The sequence below is a fragment of the Moschus berezovskii genome, chromosome 2 (assembly GCF_049115385.1).
Source record: "Moschus berezovskii isolate FMDL1 chromosome 2, NW_MosBer_1.0, whole genome shotgun sequence".
Taxonomy (NCBI): domain Eukaryota; kingdom Metazoa; phylum Chordata; class Mammalia; order Artiodactyla; family Moschidae; genus Moschus; species Moschus berezovskii.
The window spans coordinates 99627790-99653860 of NC_142461.1; the positions used below are offsets into that span (position 1 = coordinate 99627790).

Here is a 26071-nt window from a genome sequence, read left to right on the forward strand (position 1 = left end):
TCACAGCCATTTGTAAGGCCTCCTCAGACAGCCATTTCGCTCTTTTGCATTTCTTTTCCATGGGGATGGTCTTGGTCCCTGTCTCCTGTACAATGTCACGAACCTCCATCCAGAGTTCATCAGGCACTCTATCAATCAGCTCTGGTCCCATAAATCTATTTCTCACTTCCACTGTATAATCATAAGGGATTTGATTGAGGTCATATCTGAATGGTCTAGTGGTTTTCCCTACTTTCTTCAATTTAAGTCTGAATTTGGCAATAAGGAGTTCATGATCTCAGCCACAGTCAGCTCCTGGTCTTGTTTTCGCTAACTGTATACAGCTTCTCCATCTTTGGTTGCAAAGAATATAATCAATCTGATTTCGGTGTTGACCATCTGGTGATGTCCATGTGTAGAGTCTTCTCTTGTGTTGCTGGAAGAGGGTGTTTGCTATGACCAGTGCATTCTCTTGACAAAACTCTATTAGCCTTTGCCCTGCTTCATTCCGTGCTCCAAGGCCAAATTTGCCCGTTACTCCAGGTGTTTCTTGACTTCCTACTTTTGCATTCCAGTCCCCTATAATGAAAAGGACATCTTTTTTGGGTGTTAGTTCTAAAAGGTCTTGTAGGTCTTCATAGAACCGATTAACTTAGGCTTCTTCAGCATTACTGGTTGGGGCATAGGCCTGGATTACTGTAATATTGAATGGTTTGCCTTGGAAACGAACAGAAATCATCCTGTCATTTTTAAGATTGCATCCAAGTACTGCATTTAAGGGTAGTGTCATCTGCATATCTGAGGTTATTGATATTTCTCCCAGCAATCTTGATTCCAGCTTGTGCTTCTTCCAGCCCAGCGTTCCTCATGATGTACTCTGCATATAAGTTAAATAAGCAAGGTGACAATATACAACCTTGACGTACACCTTTTCCTATTTGGAACCAGTCTGTTGTTCCATGTCCAGTTCTAACTGTTGCTTCCTGACCTGCATACAGGTTTCTCAAGAGGCAGGTCAGGTGGTCTGGGATTCCCATCTCTTTCAGAATGTTCCACAGTTTATTGTGATCGACACAGTCAAAGGCTTTGGCATAGTCAATGAAGCAGAAATAGATGTTTTTCTGAAACTCTCTTGCTTTCTCCATGATCCAGCGGATGTTGGCAATTTGATCTCTGGTGCCTCTGCCTTTTCTAAAACCTGCTTGAACATCTGGGAGTTCACGGTTTACATACTGCTGAAGCCTGGCTTGGAGAATTTTAAAGAAATGCAAAAGAGCGAAATGGCTGTCTGAGGAGGCCTTACAAATAGCTGTGAAAAGAAGAGAGGCGAAAAGCAAAGGAGAAAAGGAAAGATATAAGCATCTGAATGCAGAGTTCCAAAGAATAGCAAGGAGAGATAAGAAAGACTTCCTCAGTGATCAATGCAAAGAAATAGAGGAAAACAACAGAATAGGAAAAACAAGAGACCTCTTCAAGAAAATTAGAGATTCCAAGGGAACATTTCATGCAAAGATGGGCTCGATAAAGGACAGAAATGGTATGGACCTAACAGAAGCAGAAGATATTAAGAAGAGGTGGCAGGAATACACAGAAGAACTGTACAAAAAAGATCTTCACGACCAAGATAGTCACGATAGCGTGATCACTGACCTAGAGCCAGACATCTTGGAATGTGAAGTCAAGTGGGCCTTAGAAAGCATCACTACGAACAAAGCTAGTGGAGGTGATGGAATTCCAGTTGAGCTATTTCAAGTCTTGAAAGATGATGCTGTGAAAGTGCTGCACTCAATATGCCAGCAGATTTGGAAAACTCAGCAGTGGCCAGAGGACTGGAAGAGGCTGGAAGAGGTCAGTCTTCATTCCAATCCCAAAGAAAGGCAATGCCAAAGAATGCTCAAACTACCGGACAAATATAGTAGCAACCTCATACAGTATTTGTGAGAATTGAAGTGCTGTAGAAATTCCTGACACTATACCAAGCACTCAATAAAGATTAAAAATCTATATAGAAGCTCTATACAATCAGCAAAAACAAGACCAGGAGCTGACTGTGACTCAGATCATAAACTCCTTATTGCCAAATTCAGACTTAAATGAAGAAAGCAGGGAAAACTCCTAGACCATTCAGGTATGACCTAAAACAAATTCTTTACGATTATACAGTGGAAGTAACAAATAGATTCAAGGGATTAGATCTGATAGACAGAGTGCCTAAAGAACTATGGACAGAGGTTTGTAACATTGTACAGGAGATGGTGATCAAAATCATCCCCAAGAAGAAAAAATGAAAAAAAGAGGCAAAATGATTGTATGATGAGGCCTTACAAATAGCTGAGAAAAGAAGAGAAGCTAAAAGCAAAGGAGAAAAGGAAAGATACAGCCATTTAAATGCAGAGTTCCAAAGAATAGCAAGGAGAGATAAGTAAGCCTTCCTAAGTGATCAATGCAAAGAAATAGAAGAAAACAAAAAAATGGGAAAGATTAGAGATCTCATCAAGAAAATTAGAGATACCAAGGGAATATTTCATGCAAAGATGGGTACAATAAAGACAGAAACAGTATGGACCTAATGGAAGATATTAAAAACAGGTGGCAAGAAAACACAGAACTGTACAAAAAATCTTAATGACCCAGATAACCACGATGATGTGATCATTCACCTAGAGACAGACATCCTGGAGTGCAAAGTCAAGTGAGCCTTAGGAAGCATCTCTATAAACAAAGCTAGTGGAGGTAATGGAATTCCAGTTGAGTCATTTCAAATCCTAAAAGATGATGCTGTGAAAGTGCTGCACTCAATATGCCAGAAAATTTGGAAATCTCAGCAGTGGCCACAGGACTGGAAAAGGTCCGTTTTCATTCCAATCCCAAAGAAAGGCAATGCCAAATGATGTTCAAACTACCGCACAATTACATTCATCTCACACACTAGTAAACTAATGCTTAAAATTCTCCAAGCCAGGCTTCAACAGTATGTGAACCAAGAACTTCCGGATATTTAAGCTGGATTTAGCAAAGGCAGAGGAACCAGAGATCAAATTGCCAACATCTGTTGGATCATGGAAAAAGAAAGAGTTCCAGAAAAACATCTACTTCTGCTTCACTGACTACACTAAAGCCTTTGACTGTGTTCAGTTCAGTTCAGTCACTCAGTCGTATCCAACTCTTTGGAACCCCATGAACTGCAGCACACCAGGCCTCCCTGTCCATCAACAACTCCCGGAGTTCACCCAAACTCATGTGCATCAAGTCAGTGATGCCATCCAGCCATCTCATCTTCTGTCATCCACTTCTCCTCCTGCCCTCAATCCCTCCCAGCATCAGGGTCTTTTCCAATCAGTCAACTCTTTGCATGAGGTGGCCAAGTATTAGAGTTTCAGCCTCAGCATCAGTCCTTCCAATGAACACCCAGGACTGGTCTCCTTTAGGATGGACTGGTTGGATCTCCTTGCAGTCCAAGGGACTCACAAGACTCTTCAACTGTGTGGATCACAACAAAAAGTGGAAAATTCTTCAAGAGATGAGAATACCAGATCACCTGTCCCGCCTCATGAGAAATATGTATGCAGGTCAGGAAGCAACAGTTAGAACCAGACGTGGAACAATGGAATGGTTCCAAGTTGAGAAAGGAGTACGTCAAGGCTGTATATTGTCACCCTGCTTAGTTAATTTAAATGCAGAGTACATCATGCAAAATGCCAGGCTGGATGAAGCACAAGCTTGAATCAAGATTGCCAGGAAAAACAAACATCAATAACCTCAGATATGCAGATGACACCACCCTTATGGCAGAAAGTGAAGAAAAACTAAAGAGTCTCTTTGTGAAAGTGAACGAGGAGAGTGAAAAAGCTGGCTTAAAACTCAATATTCAAAAAACGAAGATCATGGCATCTGGTCCCATCATTTCATGGTAAAAAAATAGGAAACAATGGAAACAGTGAGAGACTTTATTTTCTTGAGCTCCAAAATCACTGCACATGGTGACTGCAGCCTGAAACTAAAAGACGCTTTCTCCTTGGAAGAAAAGCTATGACAAACCTATAAAGTGTATTAAAAAGTAGAGACGTTACTTTGCTAACAAAGGTCCATCTAGTCAAGGCTAAGGTTTTTCCAGTAGTCATGTATGGATGTGAGAGTTGGACTATAAAGAAAGCTGAGCCCCAAAGAACTGATATTTTTGAACTGTGGTATTGGAAAAGACTCTTGAGAGTCCCTTGGACTGCAAGGAGTTCAAACCTGTCGGTCCTAAAGGAAATAAGTCCTGAATTCACTGGAAGGACTGATGCTGAAGCTGAAACTCCAATACTTTGGCCACCTGATGTGAAGAACTGACTCATTAGTAAGGCCCTGGGAAAGATCGAAGGCTGGAGGAGAAGGGGACGACAGAGGATGAAATGGTTGTATGGCATCACCAACTCAATGGACATGAGTTTGAGCAAGATCTGGGGGTTGGTGAAGGACAGGTAAGCATGAAGTGCCGCAGTCCATGGGGTCTCAAAGAGTCAAACATGACTGAGCAGTTGAAATGAACTGAACTGAAGATATTCTCAAATATTAACACTTACATATGGAATCTAGAAAAATAGTACTGATGAACCTATTTGCAGGGAAGGAATGGAGACACACACATAGAGAATGGACTTATGAACACAGCAGGGGAGGACATGGTAGGACGAATTGAGAAAGTAGCATTGACATATACACTATGCATGTTTAAAATAGATAGCTAGTGGGAAGCTTCTATATAACCTAGGGCCTTTTGTGATGACCTGGAGTAGAGAAATGGGAGGAGGAAGGAAGGCTCAAGATGAGAGGATATATATATATAATTATGACTGATTCACATTGCTGTACAGTAAAAACCAACACATTATAAAGCAATTATCTTCCATTTAAAAAATAAAACAAATATCTAAGCAATCCTGAGTGGCTGAGAACTGGCACAGCATGTAGACACAGAATCAGACAGTTGCTTAAAGGATATAAAGGAACCAGCATTTTTAGGTGTAATTACAAGAGAGAATATATGATGGCTTTGATAACAATTTGAGAACTTCTGCAAATGCCACATTGACTTACATTTTCCAAAATGTTAAAAGACCACTAAATTAAAATTTTTCCACCCACTTCCCCATTCTGCTTCCCCTTCAGAGTTTCACTGGGGATGATGAGTTGTCTGCATGTTACAGATGACTGCCGGCCATAGGAGATCAAGGAGATTAGGTGGTTTACGATAATTTTGCATCGAACATTTAGCTTCTCCTTGTATTTGTAGAAATCTAGTATTATCTCAGCTATGTCAAAGCAACACCAATCCTTCCATTTGTTCTCAAATATAATTTTCCCATTCAAATTATACAGGATGGAGTAGGTCACCCAAAAGATGGAGTGTTGTAAGTTATCTTCTTCCCCAATACATACCATGTTCTGAAAAGTTTATGAAAATATAACCTAGCACTGAAGGGCTGGAGTTATCTAAAGGAAATGGAGAAGATGAAGTTGTCCATGAGATTACAGGGTGTGAGAACACAACCATTGTATTTCATAATTGACAATGAGTTGTCTAAAGTTTTGTAGATTTCAGGGTAATGGCATCATCACTCTGCTTGCTGAGTCAAATGAGTAATGAGCAGTTCCTCTCTCACTCGAGAACCTCTATTGTTTCCTGTTTGGTTTAATTTACCCAAGTACCTTAGAAACAGATAAAATATTATTTCAGCTCCTTAAAGATGGCTGGACTTAATGGTTTTTTCTTATGAACTAGATGTTTCACCTCTTGCAAATTTCTGGCATTTCAGGAAAAATTTTTATCTCCATTTTTGTTTCTTTAACTTAGAGATGATTCCAACTTCTCAACTGTAAGAAAACTCTCTATACTCACAATGAATTAAACCAAAAAAAGAAGAGTAAGAACTTTCCAAAGAAAAGAGAAACGATGCTAAAGGTTGTCAAGAGCCAACTGATTGCATTTTAATAAAATTTAGCCACTTTAAATCCCTTTTAGTATTAACAGGGATGAGATCAAAGAAGCCAAAAGACTGACTAACAAAATTTGGCTGATTCCACCACTGTGCAGTGAATAAGGACAAATGTATGTATGTGAATTGTAATGAACATGGAGAATAGACCAGACAAACTGCATATTCCAAACTCCTGTTGATACATCAGGTGGAATGGAATACGGGTATGAAGCATCCCTAATAGCTCTGTGTGAAGTTTTTTTAAAGGGAAAAATTCACCTACAAAGATTGTGACAACATTTAGCTGGGACTTCTGAAAGTTGGTCCTAGCAACCAGCAAAAAAAAAAAAAAAAAAAAATGTATAAAGGATTTATGTGATACAATCAGCCCTTTTCCAGGCCATTTTCCCCTCCATTTCATGTCTCTGCCTATGGCAATATTCTGAAAAAGCGGAAAGTCATGTTAAAATAACAGTGGGCATCGATTCCCTTCTAAGTACTCTTCTATCACAAGCCTTTAGCACTCGTGTTGCTTCAATAGGAAGGCTACTCATTATAAGACAAATAAGGTTTGAGAATCTAATGTATAACATGATATGATAGTTGATAACACTGTATTGTATAATTGAAATTTGTACAAGTAAAGAATTTAAATGTTCTCACCAAAAAAATAAAAGGTAAACTTGTGATATGATGGATAGGTTAGCTAACTCAATGTGGGTGATCCTTTCATGATGTATATACATACATTAAATCATCATGTTGTACACTTTAAATATCTTACAGTTTTGTCAATTATACCTCAGTAAAGCTGGAGGTAAAAAAAAAAAGAGTCTATTGAGGTAGACAGTACTTCCAAACAAGAAATAGAGCCCTACTAACCCATGACCTTCTTCACAGTCCAACTCTCACATCCATACATGACCACAGGAAAAACCGTAGCCGAAGAATTGATGCTTTTGAACTGTGGTGTTGGAGAAGACTCTTGAGAGTCCCTTGGACTGCAAGGAGATCCAACCAGTCCATTCTAAAGGAGATCAATCCTGGGTGTTCATTGGAAGGACTGATGCTAAAGCTGAAACTGCAATACTTTGGCCACCTCATGTGACGAGTTGACTCACTGGAAAAGACTCTGATGCTGGGAAAGGTTGGGGGCGGGAGGAGAAGGGGACGACGGAGAATGAGATGGCTGGATGGCATCACCGACTCTGTGGACATGAGTTTGAGTGAACTCCGGGAGTTGGTGATGGACAGGGAGGCCTGGCGTGCTGTGATTCATGGGATCGCGGAGAGTTGGACATGACTGAGAGACTGAACTGAACTGAACCCATGACCTAGAGCTGAATACACCTTCTATTCTTAGCCTTCCAAGTCATACCTCTTACTCCATCATTAGAAGTGCCTCTTCAATGATCTGATTAGAATCAATTTGACACCTGCTCTAACTTCATCCCTTCAAAATAAGGTATTTCTGTACTTTTTAAAAATATATCCAAAGCTAAAGGACATACATGTGCATAGCCCCTTACCTAGAATAGAGAGTAAAAATTTTAATTCATTTTTCTAGTCTCCTTATTTTATGTATTCTTACAATAAGTAAAACATATTCTTATAAATAATGTTTTTTACAGGAAAAGTTTTTATAGCATGCCAAAGCATCAATATTTTCACATTACATAACAATTGCTGATATAAATAGCTTTAATCTGAAAATCCAAGTACCTGTTGGCTTCCTGTCCCCCCATGGAGTGGTTTCAAATAAAATACTTCAGATCATTTTTTATGACCAAGAATTAACAGGGCCAAGCCCATAACAACCAACACTAAGCAGATAGTATGAACAAAAACAAAAAACAAAACAAAACAGAAAGTTCAGTTCAGTTCAGTCACTCTGTCGTGTCCAACTCTTTGCGACCCCATGAATCGCAGCACGCCAGGCCTCCCTGTCCATCACTAACTCCTGGAGTTCACTCAAACTCATGTCCATCGAGTCGGTGATGCCATCCAGCCATCTCATTCTCTGTCGTCCCCTTCTCCTCCCGCCCCCAATCCCTCCCAGCATCAGAGACTTTTCCAGTGAGTCAACTCGTTGCATGAGGTGGTCAAAGTATTGGAGTTTCAGCTTCAGCATCAGTCCTTCCAAGAATATTCAGGACTGATTTCCTTTAGGATGGGCTGGTTGCATCTCCTTGCAGTCCAAGGGACTCTCAAGAGTCTTCTCCAACACCACATTTCAAAAGCATCAGTTCTTCTGTGCTCAGCTTTCTTCACAGTCCAACTCTCACATCCATACATGACCACTGGAAAAACCATAGCCTTGACTAGACGGACCTTTGTTAGCAAAGTAATGTCTCTGCTTTTCAATATACTATCTAGATTGGTCATAAACAGAAAGTTAGTGCCTAATAAAACCTCTGCTCCAGGATGGAGTAGCCAGGCCTCCCCACTGATTGCTGACTTTGAGCCTGACAGTGTTTCTCCATCAGTGGGGCCTGCCTGCCCTCAAGAAGAACCTTTGTTTGTCTTGTGTTGTGCACTGCATGTTTATGTTCACCACCACCCCTCCCCGACCAAATTCATGGGCTTCCCAGGTGGTGGCAGCGGTAAAGAACTCACCTGCCAATGCAGGTTCGATTGTTGGGTCAGGAAGATCTCCTGAAGGAGGGCATGACAACCAACTCCAGTATTCTTTCCTGGAGAATCTCGTGGACAGAAGAGTCTGGTGGGCTACAGTCCAGGGTTGCAAAAACTCAGACACAACTGAAGCAACTTAGCATGCAAATGCATGCCCCAAATTCATATACTGAAACCCTAAAGCCCAATGTGGTGGTATTTGGAGATGAGGCCTTCAGAAGGTAATTAGGCCTTAGGAGTGGAGCTCTAATGACAGGATTAGTGCCCTTACAAGAAAAAGACAAGAGAGTTTGTCTCTGTTCTCTCTCCACCACATGAGGACACAGCAAAAAGGAAGCTGACTCTTGGCAGAATCTGACCATGCTAGCCCTGTGATCTTAGACTTCCCAGACTCCAGAAGTGTGAGAAATAAATATTTGTTGTTTAAACCATCCAGTCAATGGTGTTTTTATAGCAGCCTGAGATTAAACCACATTGAAACCTGTGATAAATGTACAGTCCACAAAGTCTACCAGGCTATTTGGTCATGTTGCTGCCAGGGTGTCCCAAAGCAGGAAGCACCACTGGGATGAACAGGCTTTCAGGATCAAGTAAATTGTGAATGGAGCTCAAGCACCATTTACTGTTAAATATCGTATATTATTTTAATGTGTTCCATAAGCTGAGGATAATATTCAGTAAACCAAAGTTTCTTAAATTCTCTGAACCTCACCTGGAAAATGAAGATAATATATTTGTGTTTGTTCTGAGAGATGAAAAAATGCCTAGAGAAGGGCCTGGAATATAGTAACTCAAAATTTTAAATGGCTTAATACTATGGAGAACAGTACTGAGATTCTTTTAAAAAAAACAAAAACAGAGTTACCATTTGATCCAGGATTCTAACTACTGGGCATACTGAGGAGAAGATTGTAATTCAAAAAGATATATACACTTCAATGCTCATAGCAGCACTATTTATGACAGCTAAGACATGGATACAACATAAATGTCCATCAAGAGAAATGGATAAAGAAGATGTGGTATATATAGCACAACAGAATATTCAGTTCAGTTCAGTCGCTCAGTCGTGTCCGACTCTCTGCGACCCCATGAATCACAGCACGCCAGGCCTCCCTGTCCATCACCAACTCCCAGAGTTCACTCAAACTCATGTCCACAGAGTCGGTGATGCCATCCAGCCATCTCATTCTCTGTCGTCCCCATCTCCTCCCGCTCCCAATCCTTCCCAGCATCAGAGTCTTTTCCAGTGAGTCAACTCGTCGCACGAGGTGGCCAAAGTATTGCAGTTTCAGCTTTAGCATCAGTCCTTCCAATGAACACCCAGGATTGATCTCCTTTAGAATGGACTGGTTGGATCTCCTTGCAGTCCAAGGGACTCTCAAGAGTCTTCTCCAACACCACAGTTCAAAAGCATCAATTCTTCGGTGATCAGCTTTCTTCACAGTCCAACTCTCACATCCATAGATGACCATGGGAAAAACCATAGCCTTGATTAGACGGACCTTTGTTGGCAAAGTAATGTCTCTGCTTTTTAATATACTATCAAGGTTGGTCATAACTTTCCTTCCAAGGAGTAAGCGTCTTTTAATTCCATGGCTATTACTCAGCCATAAAAATGAATGAAATAATGCCATTTGCAGCAACATGAACCTAGAGATTATCATACTAAGTGAAGTAAGCCACACAGAGAAAGACAAATGTCATACGATACCATTCATAACTGGAATCTAAAAAAATGAAACAGGTTTTTTGTTTACAAAACAGAAGACTCACAGACAGAGGACACAGGCTTGTGGTTGCCAAAGGGGAAAGGAGAGGAAAGGGATGAATTGGGAGGTTGGGATTGGCATATGCACACTACTGTATGTAAACAGATGATCAACAAAGACCTATTGGATAGCACAGGGAACTCTTCTCAATACTCCGTAATGACCTATAACGGGAAAAGAATCTAAGATTAGATACATGAGTATGGATAACTAAATTGCTTTCTTGTACAGCTAAAACTAACACAACATGTGAATCAATCATACTCCAATATAAAATGACAATTTCAGAAAGTCTTAGTAGTAGTGGTAAGAGGGGAAGGAAAATTGGTAGTAGTAGAAATAGTCACAGTAGCTGTTGCAATAGTCATAAGGTAGTAGTAGTCGTAAAGTAGTGGTAATAACATTAGTAAAGACACTGGAACTACTGAAAGAATGATGAGAAGGGAGAAATGAAGACCCAGGACACTAGGCTAAGCATGTTCAAGAGCCATCATGCCAGGCATAAGAAATTTGAGTCAGTGAATTCCGCTTCTAAGCAGAACAAGGAAGAGTCTACAGAAAGCATCCTGGGAAAATGACCGCCTCACTTCAGCTTTGGCTACATCGATCTTCTCTGATGAGGCTATTCACAAGAAGGGCCCGTTCTAAGAGGTCACTCACTGAGATCTGAACAAACCTCCAGGCAAGTTGGATCTGCAGTCAGACACCAGAAGAACCCTTCAATCCAGAAAGGCACATTCAGGATTTCTGTTCACAGCATCACTGCTTATGTAATTTCTTTGTGACATGCATTAAGTAGTACTGAAAAAACACCCCAAAGTTTTAACAAACCATAGCACCACCAAAAGCAATGATTTCCACTTTCCTATCTCTTGTCAGAGTCTGGCCCAAGCTTGGTTTGGATTTACTACTCTGTCATTCTGGTGCTTCTGGAGTCCCAGGGTATGTTTATATCACATGCTTCATTCATGTGTCTCCCAGGAGGAGGGACTTGGAAGCATCAGACCCACACAGCCTCGCTCCTTCAGGTTTTAGCTTGCTTCTCCAGGATACTTTCCACGATCACCCTCTCCAAGGACCCATCTGAGTGTGTGTCTTATGCACTGTGTTCTGCCACAGTACGTGGGATTTTTCGTAACACAACATCCTGCAACCAGCTCTCTCTTTTCCATAATTTCTGAAAGATTTAAGCTCTCTCAAGGCAAGGTCACTTTCCTTTTCTTCACTTGTATCTATCACACAGCTAAGTGCCTGGCAATGGTTGGTGCTCTCTCTATACTTGCTAAAAGAATGACTGACTGTGAAGCAACGGTGGAAGGGTTTACATCAGAGGTTAAGAGCAACAAGAATTCCAAGAAGGAACAGAGGGACTTATGTGACACGGAGTAGAACTGCAGGCTGATACAGCTGCACATGTCTAAAGAAACTTGGTGACTCCAGATGCATTTGAGCCTACCTATAGACACCCACTCCAGTGTTCTTGTCTGGAGAATCCCAGGGATGGGGGAGCCTGGTGGGCTGCTGTCTATGGGGTCGCACAGAGTTGGACACGACTGAGGCGACTTAGCAGCAGCAGCAGCATAGACATTCCAACTTAAAATTTACAGTTCTGGTTGTGATTTTTATATTTACAAAGCAGCAGCCAAAATCAATAGCTGTCCTACCAGTAGGTGCATACCCACTGAAAGGTGAACTGGCTCAAGTGATGAAATGTTCCTGTAAATAAGCACAACACCACTTACATTTTAAAAATTTGCATTTGGGGTACAGTATTTGGTGACAGGCAAAACTGCCTTCAGAGAGAAAGCTGCTGCTAAGTCGCTTCAGTCATGTCCGACTCTGTGCGACCCCATGGACTGTAGCCCACCAGGCTCCGCTGTCCCTGGGATTCAGAGAAAGAGGAGATAGGAAATGAAAGAAAGTGAGTGCTGAGGAGTAGGAATTCACAGGCACTGCCTTGGCTCAGCAGAGCAAAGCATCAAAACAACGCATATGCTACAATGATTAATGGGACTCAGTGACATCACTCTTCGGAGATCCAGCAACCAGAATGTCACATCCTGGGCTGATGGAGAACCCCGTGGAATCTTACTGAGTCTGAGGATAAGGAAAATGCTCCTCTCTACATAATAGAGTTCAGTGATGACTCAATGGAAAAATACAGTTTTAAGTACACTTTATTCAAGATCTCCAGACTTGAATAATTATGTTCATAGTTTAACTAAAAACCACTGATATCTTCTGAAAAGGAATTAAGAAAAATAGCATTCTTTTCTGTCATGCCTACCTAGTGGTCACTCACTGTTGGAATATGGGATTAGGTGGTGGTGGACAGGCTAGTGCAAGGGAAGACAGATGAGACCCCCGGAGTAATCTGAGACAGAAGCTGAACCTATAGACTTGAGTGTGTGGATCAGGGATCCAGTATGCTGAGAGCAAGCACATAAGGGCCTGTCTCTGGAAGGGTTTGATTATAGCTAAGAGGTCCAGTTGAGAACTGAAAATTCAGGTAAATAAATTCTACTGGCTATGGAACCAAGCCTACAGCCAGGAGATTAGCACATCCAACTTCAGGGGAGAATAGCATTTGAAGAAAATAGGCCTTCATACACCTCCAAGATAGATGAGGCCAATCGAAGTGAAGGTAGGAAAAACTGGAAACTTCTGTGTTTTTAAATTATAGAGAAGTTAAAGCAACAGTTAATAGACAAATTATGTCTACATTTGCTGCTGCTTCCTAAACTCTCAAAATTTATAATATAGCAACGAATTGGAAAGTATGTTCATGACTTAAACAAAATATAGAGAAAATGCTAGAAACTGAATTCCAACATTCATTTCTTTGAAAACACCTTACAGACATTTTAAAGGTAACTGAAAATCTATGTGGCATCTGTAAAAACGTGAGTTTGAGCAGAAAACTGGTTTGTTTTAGGAAAACACTTTCATCAACATATCCCAAGGGATAGGTTGTCTTCCCAATGGCTGAGTGAGAAGCCCAGGTCAGTCCTTGCAGTTGCTCTATTGATTCCAATGCTCTGAAAGCGTTAGCCAAAAGCATTAATTGTTCCAGTATCTTTATTTGCTCTACACTCCATTCCAGCTCTGCCACAGTCTCAGATTTGAGATCATATTTATGTGCCTTTCACCATTTTCAATGATCTACCTTTTTTTCTTTGTCTCTGTATCACACCCTATATTTATTTTTTTCTTATTTAAAATAATTTTCCCCATTATTATATTTGTTTTAGGCAGTTTGTGAAATATAAAAATCCATTCCACCACCAATTATCACTGTGAACATTTGTCATGACTTTTCTAGTCCTTTTTATTATTATTAATTTTAATTAGATTAAACAATTACGCATAAATAATTATAATATATCCTCTTTTATTACACTTAGAGCACTATCTAATAACTGCTTTCTTTCCTCACTAAGAACTACTCACAACATGATCTTAATTTGGTGTGATGGTTTGTCCTATAGCTACACCACTGCTGCTGCTGCTGATGCTAAGTCACTTCACTCGTGTCTGACTCTCTGCGACCCCACAGATGGCAGCCCACCAGGCTCCTCCATCTCTGGGATTCTCCAGGCAAGAACACTGGAGTGGGTTGCCATTTCCTTCTCCAGCTATACCACAATTTCCACTTATTGCCAATTAATTCAATTTTATTAAACATTGCTTCTAATAATTCACTATTAGAAATAATGATTGCTATAAAAATGTGAACATAAATCTTCATCCACACAGTCATTTTTGTAAAACAAAATCCTTGTATGAGAAAATATTGGTTTGAAAAATATGGCTGGTTTTAAGGCTCTTGATGGTGGTGGTTTAGTCGCTAAGTCATGTCCAACTCTTGCGACCCCATGGACTGTAGCCTACTAGGCTCCTCTGTCCATGGGATTCTCCAGGCAAGAATACTGGAGTGGATTGCCATTTTCTTCTCCCATTTCCTTCTCCAGGGGATCTTCCTGACCCAGGAATCGAACCCAGGTCTCCGGCATTGCAGGAAGATTCTTTACCAACCGAGCTATGAGGGAAACCCAGGCTCTTGATGGATATTGCTAAATTAATGGGAGAAAACTTGCACATTAAATTGTTCATCCCTCTTGCAGAATTCCTGACAAACTAGATTATTATCAGTTAAAAATCTTTGCTAAAAGGTGCTCTGTGAAAACTGCTACCAAATTTTTGTTTTAATTTGAATTTTTGAAAATTTGCCCTTCGTTTAATACAAGAGGTTAGGATTTTTCATATTTTATTAATCATTCTGTTTCCTGTTTTGTGATTTGCTTATAGATATGTATGAAAAATCACAATTTCCTTAATGTGTTAATAGCTGTTTATCTTTTTGCTTGGCTTATAACACACAGAAAATTCTTTTAATTTTTTATTCATCAATCGTTTCCTCTGTCATTTCCTTAATTGCTTTTAAGTTTAGAAAATATTTTTCCATCTAGTGAACAGATAAATATTCAAATATATTTCTTCCAAATTGTTTTGGCTTAACTATTTACACTTGGCTTTTTAATCTATTTGGAACAAAATGGGTATTTTTATGGGGATTCACTAAACTGAACTTTTTTTAATCTAAATACTCTATTTCCCCAAAATAGCATTTTAAATTACCCATCCCCTGTCTCACTGATTTATGGTACTTAATTTATCCTATTAAGCTTTTCTGTTATTCTATCCTATTTATTTTTATTAAATTAATAGCTCTGATCTTTAGCTAGTACTGGTTCTTGTTCTCAAATTTCAACTCTGCCCCTTTCTAGTTATCTAGCAATAGACTAGTATGGCCTCTGTGGCTCAGCTTCCTTACCTATAAAATAGGCATATCAGCATTACTCCCATCATGACACTATCATGAAGAGAGCATTGATTAACAAAATAAAGAACTTAGAGTAATGTTTGGCACATAGAAAGCACCACAGAGTGTTGGCTATTACTGTTGTCATTCTGTGTTAGCAAGGCAAATCTTTCTTGCAACCCTGATCTTTCAAAATTTTCATACCTCCTTTATATGTTTTTTTTAAATAGCTTTTATTTTCAAATGAAAATAGATTTCTTTTAATTTTCTGATAATAAAAAATGTATGTCCATTATAAGAACTTTTTTCAGAAAATGTATAAATATAATTTTAAATCACTTAACACCCACCACCCAAAATACATGTTCTTAATACTTAGCTAGGAAATTTTCAAATATTGACTCTATTAGTTGGGTACAACCTCTTATTTTGATAGAAGGTTGTTTGAGAGACCAAGGCACACAAAGAATGGGCGTCTACAGCTAAATGTGAAAGAGTATTATAATAAGCAAATGCGAGTTTTGCCCACGGGGCTACATTTCTCAGAACCATCCTGCATTGACTTTACCAGCGTCAATTGTGTCTTTCTCTGCTTCTTTTAACCTGGTTTAAAGACCAACAAAAATTTTGAACACAAAGCAATGTTCTAGGAAAACAGATCCCAGCTTTTGGGGAGTGCTTGGTTTTTTCAGGTAATAGTGAGTCACTGTAGACTTACATCTTTCAGAACAGTAACTGTGGTGCAGTTTTCTGTGGCCTTGAGCTGACTGTACTATCAAAGAGAAGGCTTCCAGGAAGAGGTGTCTCTACTTAGCCACCTGTGCTGCTGCCTAGTCATCTCAGGATCAGTATCAATGATTATAAAATACAGAGGAGGCAGAAGACTGAGTGCAACTATCATTTGGTAGACAGTCACTGTCAAAGGGGAGTCATACAACAAAACATCATTCAGTCCCATATGAACGTGGAAAATCTATTATCTAGTTAGAAAGCAGATTTCTCTATTTTGACTGTTTATAATAATATAATAATATTTCAATATAAATTAAAGTAGACTATCTTTTAGAGTAGTTTGAGGATCACAGCAAAATGGAATAGAAAGTACAGAGTTCTCATATGCCCCTTGTCCTCACACACACACAGCCACCCCCACCATCAACATTCCACTCCAGGGGATTTGTTACCACTAATGAACCTACACTAATATATTATTATCACCCATAGTCCAGAGTTCATATTAGGGTTCACTTTGAGTGTTGTACATTCTGTGGGTTTGGGTCAGTATATAATGACACGTATCCACCATTGTAGTATCATACAGACAAATCTCTTTGGCCACCTCATGCGACGAGTTGACTCACTGGAAAAGACTCTGATGCTGGGAAGGGTTGGGGGCGGGAGGAGAAGGGGACGACCGAGGATGAGATGGCTGGATGGCATCACCGACTCTGTGGACATGAGTTTGATTGTACTCCGGGAGTAGGTGATGGACAGGGAGGCCTGGCGTGCTGTGATTCATGGGGTCGCGGAGAGTCGGACACGACTGAGCGACTGAACTGAACTGAACAGACAAATCTCACTGCTCTAAAATCCTTTGTTCTCCACTGGTTCATCTATCTGTACCCCCACTCCCTAGCAATCAGTTGTCTCTTCACTGTCTCCAAGTTTTGCCTTTTCCTGGATATCATATAGCTGAAATTTGGAATCAAACGTTTGGTAGCCTTTTCAGATAGCCTTCTTTCACTTAGTACTATGTATTTAAGATTCTTCCATGTTCTTTCATGGCTTGATAGCTAGCTCATTTTTTAGTACTGAATAATATTCCATGGTCTGGACATACACAGTTTATTTACCTACTAAAGAACATTTTGGTTGTTTTCTAGTTTGGGCAGTTATGAATAAAACTGCTTAAACATTCACGTGCAGGTAGTAACGTGGATGTAATTTTTCAGCTCATTTGGATGAATAGTAAGGAGTGCAATTGCTGGATTCTATGGTAAATATATGTTCAGTTTTATAAGAAACTATCAAACTGTCTTCCAGAGTGGCTGTATCATTTCTAATTCCCACTAGCAATTAATAAGAGTTCCTGTTCTCCCCATCTTGACGAGCATTTAGTGTTGTCAGTGTTTTATATTTTCACCATTCAAATAGGTGTGTACTGGTATCTTACTGTCATTTCAGTTTGCAATTCCATAATGAGATGATGCTGGGCATCTTTATAAATGTTCGTCTGCTATCTGTATATCCTCTTTGAAGAATTGTCTATTTTAGATCTTTTGTACATTTATTAATCAGCTTGGTTTTTTATCATTGAGTTTGAAGTTTCTTTGTATATTTTGGATGGTTGTCTTTTATCAGATATGTCTTTTATAAGTATCTTCTCCCAATGTCTGGCCATTTCATTTTCTTGACAATATCTTTCACAGGTAAGTTATATAATTTATATCAGTTGATTTTTGCCCCCCAAGAGTGCACAATGTAACAGGCTATGGAGGGCAAGTTTTCCTCCTACCCCAGATGTGACTTGTAGAGCCCAATAGTGAGATAAAGAAGATGGATAACTAACAACTGAAGCCACCATCTCCTTCAAGGCTCACTAAAGTGAAAGTGAAAGTTACTCGGTTATGTCTGACTCTTTCTGACTCCATGGACTATAGCTGCTGCTGCTAAGTCGCTTCAGTCGTGTCCAACTCTGTGCAACCCTATAGACGGCAGCCGACCAGGGAATTCTCCAGGCTAGAATACTGGAGTGGGTAGCCATTCCCTTCTCCAGGGGAATCTTCCCAATCCAGGGATCGAACCCAGGTCCCCTGCAGTGCAGGTGGATTCTTTACCAGCTGAGCCACCAGGGAAGCCCAAGAATACTGGAGTGAGTAGCCTATCCCTCGGAGAAGGCAATGGCAAGCCACTCCAGTACTATTGCCTAGAAAATCCCATGGATGGAGGAGCCTGGTAGGCTGCAGTCCGTGGGGTCGCTACTGGTCAGACACGACTGAGCGACTTCACTTTCACTTTTCACTTTCACACATTGGAGAAGGAAATGGCAACCCACTCCGGTGTTCTTGCCTGGAGAATCCCAGGGACGGGGGAGCCTGGTGGGCTTCCGTCTATGGGGTCCCACAGAGTCGGACACGACTGAAGTCACTCAGCAGCAGCAGCAGCAGCCTATCCCTTCTCCAGGGGATCTTCCCATGCCAGGAATGAAACTGGTGTCTCCTGCACTAAGGCATAGGTAAAACGCTCTGATGCTCTCCACTGTCATTCATACTGTGCCCTCTGAGCCTTCCCTGGTTGAGTCTAAAAGGAAGACTGAAATGGAAAAGAGAAGCAGAAAATCATCAAAGCTGTGAGGCAGCCTTGGTAAGGGTGGGAAGGGAGCGATGTTTGAAGTTTTTCATCTACACCTCTCACCACTGAACAAGTGTAGCAGCTGCCAAGAGAGCCATTCTTAAAACCAGAGAGGAGTGCCTACAGTAAGGGAATACTGCCATTTCATTTCTAGCTTTGACATCTGTATAGGTGGTGGCCTTGCTAATCCACGCCCCCCCCCCAACACCCCACCCCATACTGATTTGAGCAGAAGGAAAAATCGAGATGTAGAGAAAGAGAAGGCACAGTCCTGGAGCACGTGTCCATGGGCCAAGTGAACTCAGGGGAAGTAGCCAGGTTTGTGTTCTCTTACCATGTTCCATGCATGAGGGCTGGCTGCTGAAGGAGCTGACCTCAGCAGCAGGAGGCTGAGTGGCTTTCAGGCCTTCCTGTGGCAGCATTTCCTATATCACTGACTGTCCACTGAACACCCTCCTATGGATGCTTACTATCCAAATGAGCTGGCCAGTGCACATTAACAAGAAAAAGAGCCAAAAACTTACACAGAACTACAGGTACACTATTAAATGTGAAAGATTTGTACTCTTTTCTTCTCCTTCCTCCCTGCCCCAAATATCATGAAACTGTAGTAGCCTAGAAATGTGAGAGGGTATAGTATCCCAGAGACAGAACACAGCCCTGTCCTTCTGATCTCCAAAACTTACTTCTGTCCTGTCATATTGGAGGGCACCGTTTTCAGTTGGATGAGACTGAGTTTTTACAGCACAGAATTGGTTTTGTTTTTGTTTTACAGAAAAAGAAAACTGACCAAGCCATCATGATATCTGCTCAAAGAAAAGGGAGATTTGACAAAGCTTAAGTAATTAGAGAATTTAAAAATTGTTACTTTCATACATACGCCCTAGGCCAGTTCAGATGTCTCAGTAAACTCATTACTCAAAGTAAACAAAATAATATAATATTACCATTAAGAACAGAAGTGCTCCATTAAAATGATCACAAGTAGAAAGTGAAAGAATAGGACACTAATATACTTTGAATTATATTTATGAATAAAAATTAGGAAACAAATTAAAGAGAAATTTGGCCACCTCATGCGACGAGTTGACTCACTGGAAAAGACTCTGATGCTGGGAAGGATTGGGGGCAGGAGGAGAAGGGGACGACAGAGAATGAGATGGCTGGATGGCATCACCGACTCGATGGACATGAGTTTGAGTGGACTCCGGGAGTTGGTGATGGACAGGGAGGCCTGGCGTGCTGTGATTCATGGGGTGGCAAAGAGTCAGACACGACTGAGCGACTGAACTAAACTGAACTGATACAGGATTATTATGAATGCAGTTGTACAGCAGATGTAAGGTATATTAAACGAGTAGAAGGGCTTCCCAGGTGGTGCTAGTGGTAAAGAACCTGCCTGCCAATGCAGAAGATCTGAGATTCAGGTTCGATCCCTAGGTTGGGATGATCCCCTGTAGAAAGGCAAAGCAATCCACTCCAGTATTCTTGCCTGGAGAATCCCATGAACAGAGGCTCCTGGTGGCCTACAGTCCATGAGATCGCAAAAGAGTTTGACACGGCTGAAGCGACTTGGCACAATGGCACAAAAGGAGTAGAAACGGGTTTTGGAATTAGGAAGACCTAGGTTCAAATCCTGAAGAAGGAAATGGCAACCCACTCGTGTTCTTGCCTGGAGAACCCCAGGGACGGGGAGCCTGGTGGGCTGCCGTCCATGGGGTCACACAGAGTCGGACATGACCAAAGTGACTTGGCAGCAGCAGCAGGTTCAAATCCTGACTGTGCTGTTTGCTGTCTCTGTGACCTCTCATAATCCTCCTAGAAAATGGTCACAAGGGTAACCTCGTTAACCTTAACAAGGTTAGTATAAGGATGAAAGATGAAATGTGATGACTGGAGTGGGTAGCCTTTCCCTTCTCCAGGGGATCTTCCTAAGCCAGGGATCAATTCCAGCTTTCTCCCATTGCAGGTGGATTCTTTACCAGCTAAGCCTATAATACAAGGGAAGCCCATAATACCTGTCAGCTGATAGGTATTCAAAAAATAATGGCTTCTGTTATCACTATCTAATTCACTATTTATCATTACTATCAATTTCACTGTTGTTTATCCAGAGAACTAACAGCTTTGGTAAAAACATATTTAAGTTGAAATTTGAATTTGTGGGGGGAAAACACTAAAAATTTCATGCTGCTGCTGCTGCTGCTAAGTCACTTCAGTCGTGTCCAACTCTGTGCAACCCCATAGATAGCAGCCTACCAGGCTCCTCTGTCCCTGGGATTCTCCAAGCAAGAATACTGGAGTGGGTTGCCATCTCCTTCTCCAATGCATGCATGCATGCTAAGTCACTGCAGTCGTGTCCGACTCTGCGCGACCCTATGGATAGCAGCCCACCAGGCTCCTCGGTCCACAGGATTCTCTAGGCAAGAACACCTGAGTGGATTACTAAAAAATTTCATAGTTTAGGGTTAACAAAATTCCTGAAAATAGGTCTCATCTGGCGATAACTTAGGTTCTGTAGTTAGGGACTACTTTCCAGACGAGAGAAATATAAAATGAAATGTTTAAAGTGTTGGGATTCAGCCCACCATCTACGCCTTATCACCATGTATCAGGCCTAGAAGGACATTTAGAGAGGAGAGTAAAGCCCAAAGAAGCTAAATGACTTGCCTGCAGATACTTTGAGCCTACCTGACCCCTTCCTGTTCGTATCCCTCATCTGTTAACTTGTTGGCTGCTTCAGCCATAGCTTACATTCAAGTTCTGATAAATGTCATCTTTGTCTTTTAAGAAAGGCACATAACTGGGACTTCCCCGGTGGTCCAGTGCCTAAGACTCCATGCTCCTAATTCAGGGGGCTGGGGTTCGATCCCTGGTCAGGGAACTGGATCCCACATACTGCAACGAAGAGTTCTCATGCTGCAACTAAGACCTGGTATAGCCAAAGAAATAATTTTTTTTTTTAAAGGCGCCTAACTAAGGAATCAGTCCCATTTCCTCTTCTCTTCATGTGTCATCTTGGGAGAGAACCTGGCAGCACCCATCTGCAAGCCAGCCAGCCAGTTCAGTACAACCTGACATCACACTGAATTACCAGAAAACGATCTCATTTAATGACAGTCTATTTGATTTGCGGTTCCTGTTTCCTTCCTCCCTTTGACTGTTTCTCTCTTCATTCATTATTCCTTTGACATAGAGTGGGTGGCAGAGACGAACAAATCACTGAATTTGATGCATTTCACTTTGTTTCCTTTTAGACATTCCTATAATGGTTTTCCCAAGGAAAATCCATTCAACTATTGATTTAAATACTATTTGGGGATCAATTATAATTCCAATTAACTGTGCCATCTGTGTTGTTCATTACTATTCTCGGGAAATATTCACAATGGTGAGAAATTGTGTCTCCCAAGCTCGTGTTTATTCATCTTCTGGTATAGGATCTATCTTCAGACGCTGCCCCTGGACCCCCAGGATACAGGAACTAGCCTCGTGGTTGATCCTGCCTTGTATCTGCTGCAAACTATTTTCCTGGCTTTAGAGGAATTAACATTGACATTTCTTTCTCTCCCCACCACAAGAGGAAATGTTTACTAATTGCTTTATTATATGCCAGTCACTCTGCTAGGTGCTTTAAATCCATGAGGCAGACAACAAGGTTCTCCTTTGTCAAAAAAGAAGAATATGAATTTCAGAAAGAAAAGCACTTTGCGAAAACGCCACAAGGGTACTCAAACCCAGGTCTGGCCACCACAGGCACTGCTGCTTCATCCGGGCTGCTCAGTCCCTCTCAGCACCAGGTGGCTGGTGGCTTCTGAACCAACAGTCCTCTGATGAGATCAACAAGCTAGAGAAATTCTATACATTCTTTCTCAAAAGTGATGTCCTCCAACACCTACCTCTTTTACAAAGTAGATTCCCAGGGATACATACGCCCACCCCAACTGCTGACTTCCTGAATCAGAATCACTAGAAGTATCAGCGACAATCACTAGAAGTTCTAGAACTAGTCCTAGAACACTTTTCATCCTAAAAGTTTGAGATCCACTGCTCTGTCTTCTTTGACACCAAAACTGTCCTTTAATAAAATTTTCTTGGAGACAATGTCCTGACCCCTGGTGGTTGAACCAAAAGTGTGAGTGCCTTGATGAGCATTTGCGGGAACACTGATCTACTCACAGCTCACCTTCTGGCTGCAACTTTTTGAGTAAGTTCCAGCTGCCTCTGCCTGAGCTCTGATTACCTTATTCAGGCCTGTCTCACAGAAAGTACATAAAGCACCTAGTTTGGTGATCTTTTTTGTAACAGCTACAAAAAGAAATATCTTTTTTGATCAGTAAGTTTTTTGGATTGCCTATTCTTTGCAGATTGTACAGAGCTAAGAACAGAGTCCCTGTCCTCAGAAAGGCTAATGTGGATATAGATAAGAAAAAAACAAGTCTTCTCTACCTTTTTTCTTACACACACACACACACACACACGGTAAATTTCCATTAGCTGCCTTATCCTGTCTTCGTCATTAGAATATCATATTTGAACTCTAGTGCTCAGTCCGTTTAAACTTGGCTTCTCACCAATTTCCTCTTTCCTTTTCTCTTAACAAGAACCTTCAACTTTCTAAATCAGCCTATTTTATTGGTATTTTTCCTTTCTTTCAGTAACATCACAGTCCTGTTCTTACTGGACCTTTCTAACTGTTGCCCACAATTGTCTGGATGTCACAAATTCAACATTTGCCTGAAAGAAGACATCCCAATGATCAAATCTACTGACCATATGCTATCAGAGAAAGTAGAAGAGACGTAGAAACAAGAATATCAACCAAAAAGAGACCTAGTAAACAAGTAGAAGCTGAAAATATTTAGGAACTAAACCAGAAAGAACCAAGCAGCTTACTCATTAAACACTTTGAATAAAGAATTCCCAACAATAATTCTGTCCATATTTTATCTTATTATAAAACACTTCATTAGAATTTGTTCATTTCCTCCCCTCCCCCACTTCAAAGACAAGAACATAATGAGAATCAAGCACAGATTTCAAAGTCGAACTTACCATAGAAGTTTAGCTGGTAAATCTCAGCCAGAGATCCCTCTTGGTTGCCAAACCAGTGTAAGAGGTGTAATCTGGTCTGCTCTAAATGAATTTACAGCCCCCTGCAATGCAACAAGACACTGACATTCTGAAAAGGAAATTCGATCTCACCCTAATTCAAGCTGCCCTTCTCCTTCTTCCTGAAGGGGGTTCCCATCTATTTATTTCAGGACATGGGCAAACTGTTTAGTATCAAATACCTCACAAAAAGAAACAACAAAAATTCAGTAATGCCTATTGATCCTTGAGCCCTGTACAAATGGAAAATCAAGGCTCTTCATTCTATACTGAATTAAGTGGAGAAAAAAAACATTTCTTATCTGAAGTCACTCCCATCTAAATGTTTCACATGTAGATTTTATGGGGACAATAAGTTTTCAGAGTTTCAAATGCTACTTACTATAACTCCAAATTTTATTCCCCTTGCTTTTGTTTTCAGATTAATGAGTTCAGTTTAATTGGAAGGAACTTCCATAATTTGTTCTAAACAAAATTTAAGACTTTTGGTTTACTTCATGCTGTTCAACTAAAATCAGACTTACCTGAGTTTTTCCTTTAAAGCAAAGCAGACACCATTCATGTGGTCTGTCTTTTCAACAGAAAACCATGTTAGTTTTTTATCCACATAATATTCATTTCCAGTCCCTAGAAACAATTTCTAGAGAGAGCAAATTTGCCACACATACAGCAAGTAGCATATAAATATGCATCATGAAAAATTTTCCACACACAGAGAAAACATCATGATTTGGTTTGGAAAACAAGTCATTTTATAAGTTGTAGAAAACAGGATCTGTTCCTGTCTTTAAGGCAAGATCTGCCACTGATAGTCATTTTAGTTATTCTGTGCCTGTAACCAGCTTTCCCTGAATTACCTTGAGATATTCACGGTGTGTGATCAATTGCAAGCCCATATATTGTAACCTCAAAAAGAAAAAAACTCTTTTTCTTGAATTTGTTCATAAAGGACAGCTATTCTTAATAGAAAACAGTTTTGTTTCCCAAATCACATTTGAACTGTTTAATTATTGAGTTGCTAAATATCAAGACAATTTTTATAGCAATAAACACCTTGGAAAACATTGCAGCCTATGATTATCTATTGTGAGATAGAATCTCTTTTTTTCATCATCAAATAAAAAAAAAAAAACTTGTAGGGAAAGTAATCATAAAAGGTGAAGTTTCTATCCATGTAAAAGAAACACACCTTGTCTTACTGAGCTCCTTCTTATAAAACTACAGTATCTTCTACCAGTTACTATCAAGGTTTTGTATTGGGTGTCTAAAATCATACACACTTTAGAAACCAGCTGCTTTGGCGTGTGCTCCCAATTGCCTCTATGACACCCTCTATCTCCCTTCAGGATCTAAATCAATGTATCCTCACAGATCAACCTGCCTGTCCCAATAGTTTCTTCCATGGCTGACGAAGAATCTGCATCCTTCTATACACCAGTTGCTCTAAGTGTTATTAGGATCAACCCAAATTCCATTTTACCAGAGTCTCTTGCAACGTCTTAAATCTTTCTGGCATTTGCTCTGCCCCTACCTGTGCTGCAGGGCTGGAGGTGACAGGAAAAAGGCAGTGAGAGTAGTGTGGCTGCCTTCTGGGAGATCCTGGCCCAGCAGCCAAAGGAAGAAGAGGAGGAGGAATTTGTGTGCCGCTGCAAACCTGAAAGGGTGCCAAAAAAAACACCATTCTTTTTCCCAAGAAGTTCAAAGAGCTTTGCAAACATTAACTCAGCAGCCCAAGTAGTCATGCAGAAATTATTAAACTATTATGCCCTTAAAGTAACCACCACAAGCAAAGTCATGAGGAAAGGGAGTCCATTCATTGTTTCACTAGACCTCAGATATTTACTGAATACCTACTATGTGTGAGGCACTGAAGGTGCAGAAACAAGCAAGACGGCCAAGATCTGTGCTCCTCCAGGCTCTTATGCTAGTCCCCGGCCTCTGTTTGCCCAGTCAGGGTACAAAGCACCTAGCTACACTTTTCATTACACTTATTTACACTTTATTTTTGCCCAAATTGTTTAATGGGATGTGCTCCATCCTTCAGAATGCCTATAATGTGCTAAGTGCTAAGGAAACACACAAAAGAAAGATTACCTGTAAATCTCATTACAGTTATCAGAGTTGGGGAGTATCAACTCAAACTGCTTATTTTAAGTAGTCATAAACAAAGCTTTATTGTGAGTAGTTCTGTCTCTAGCAATGTTTATGGAATTACTGTAGGCAGACAAAAAGAGTTAAGATTAGTAATATTATTCCAAGCAGTTTATATAAGTAATTTGACTTTAAAAAATGATTAATCAGATGAGCAGGCGTGTTTGGTGAAGTGGAGAGGCTTTATCCATGGGTCTTTTTCTGACCTCTTTTTTGTTTTATGTGACAAAACAGCAGGTCAGATATAGAAAGTGACTTTTGCCATTTCTAAGTATTTCTCCTTAGACAGC

At 40.5% G+C, this 26071-nt stretch overlaps 1 long non-coding RNA gene across 1 annotated transcript in view; it reads right to left on the reverse strand.

Moving 5' to 3' along the window:
• LOC148778573 (uncharacterized) overlaps positions 1–25233 on the reverse strand; it is a 37553-nt gene extending 12320 nt beyond the window's left edge. The window contains exons 1-3 of the long non-coding RNA XR_016038828.1: positions 25162–25233; positions 24155–24201; positions 23574–23674 (exon numbers count right to left, since the gene is read on the reverse strand). This is a non-coding gene — a long non-coding RNA (uncharacterized LOC148778573). The remainder of the gene's footprint in view (positions 1–23573; positions 23675–24154; positions 24202–25161) is intronic.
• Between the last annotated feature and the right edge of the window lie 838 nt (positions 25234–26071).